The sequence below is a fragment of the Egretta garzetta genome, unplaced genomic scaffold, assembly GCF_000687185.1.
Source record: "Egretta garzetta isolate BGI_Z169 unplaced genomic scaffold, ASM68718v1 scaffold1, whole genome shotgun sequence".
NCBI classification, from domain to species: Eukaryota; Metazoa; Chordata; class Aves; order Pelecaniformes; family Ardeidae; genus Egretta; species Egretta garzetta.
This window is the reverse complement of record NW_009258542.1, coordinates 333,385-334,748: the sequence shown is the minus strand read 5'-3', so window position 1 is coordinate 334,748 and position 1,364 is coordinate 333,385. Positions and strand designations below refer to the sequence as shown.

Sequence of the window (1,364 nt, the reverse complement as noted above, 5' to 3'; positions counted from 1 at the left end):
AGCAGGAGCTGCCCAGTGCCCTTCCCTCCCCAGGAGGAAACTCCAACACCAGGCCATGCAGCAACCTGCCGAGAGGCTCTTGTCACCTCCTTCTGAAGCCCCATCACCCATGCAGACGGCGTTGAGCGTTGACAACCCGAAAGGATTGTCAGGCTCTCGAAGGCCGCTGCCCAGGGAGGTGGTCAAGTCCTCATTCCTGGAGGTATTTAAAAGAAGGATAGATGAGGTGCTTAGGGACAGGGTTTAGTGGTGGGATGGCAGGGTTAGGTTAAAGGTCTTTTCCAACCAAAGTGATTCTATGATTCTATGAGGGCATGTCTCCTCGGGAGGGGTGGCAGTGGCACCCCATCACCTACCAGCTGCACCCACTCGGGACCCAGTGCCCAAGCTCAGACCTCCCAGCTGCTAACTCAGAGGTGCCAAAGCCTGTGCTGGGTCTGGCCCAAAATCTCACAAGCCTGGTGTCAGCTTTTATCACCTCCATTCCCCTTTTGGGCTGCTGCCACCGCAGCCTTCGGTGCAGGTACCAGGTGGCAGGAGGAGGAGGAGGTGGCCTGGGTGACCTCCCCGGGTGCAGGGAGGACAGCGCCAGTCTACTCACTGCTGCTCAGCCCGGCTCCACTGCCGGCTACTTCTAATGGCACATCAACAAACACATAACAATCTGTCTTAAGGAAAATCAGTGAATAAATTTCATTTAAAAATACTTCTCTATTTCTGGATAGGCACCACTCTGCTCCAGCTACTTCAGAATCAGCTGAAGCCTTCATGTTACCCAACAGCAAGACTGTACAAGGCTGTTACGGGCAAAATACAGCATTTGACTCTCCATAAGATTAATAAACAGCTCTCTAAACCACTCTTCTTGCATAAGTGTAGATGGCTTCTCAGTGTTTGGCTTTTATACCTCACAAAAGGGAAAAAGGGGAAAGAAAGACTTAATATCCAGCTGCCGTTGGGTTTTTCCCTGCTGTGTGCCCCTCCAGAGGGTGAGGAGCGGGGTGGTGGGAGCAGGGAGCAGTGGCCACCAGCTGCCTGCCTGACCGGGACATAGCAGAGGTGACCAGGGGTTGGTTTGAGAGATGAAAAATTTTAGGGAGGCTTTTACTCTGCTGGCTGCAGGTCCCCGTGCTGTGCACATCCCTGCAGATTCACGCTGACCTAATTATGTCTTCAAGCAAACGCAATGTATTTACTAAATGTGCAGGCTTCTCTAAATTAGCATTAGACCATGTGTACAAAACCCACCGCTGCAGCTGTGCGTGGCCACGGCCGATGGCATGCAGAGGAGCTGAGCAGCAGAGCAAGCGACCCCGAGCTGGGAAGGGGGGCACCGCTCCCCCTTCCTGGCCCTTGGGGTCCGG

General features: G+C 53.8%; 1 long non-coding RNA gene across 1 annotated transcript in view; it reads right to left on the bottom strand.

Moving 5' to 3' along the window:
• LOC118453116 overlaps positions 1-237 on the bottom strand; it is a 9,469-nt gene extending 9,232 nt beyond the window's left edge. The window contains exon 1 of the long non-coding RNA XR_004843064.1: positions 137-237. This is a non-coding gene — a long non-coding RNA (uncharacterized LOC118453116). The remainder of the gene's footprint in view (positions 1-136) is intronic.
• Between the last annotated feature and the right edge of the window lie 1,127 nt (positions 238-1,364).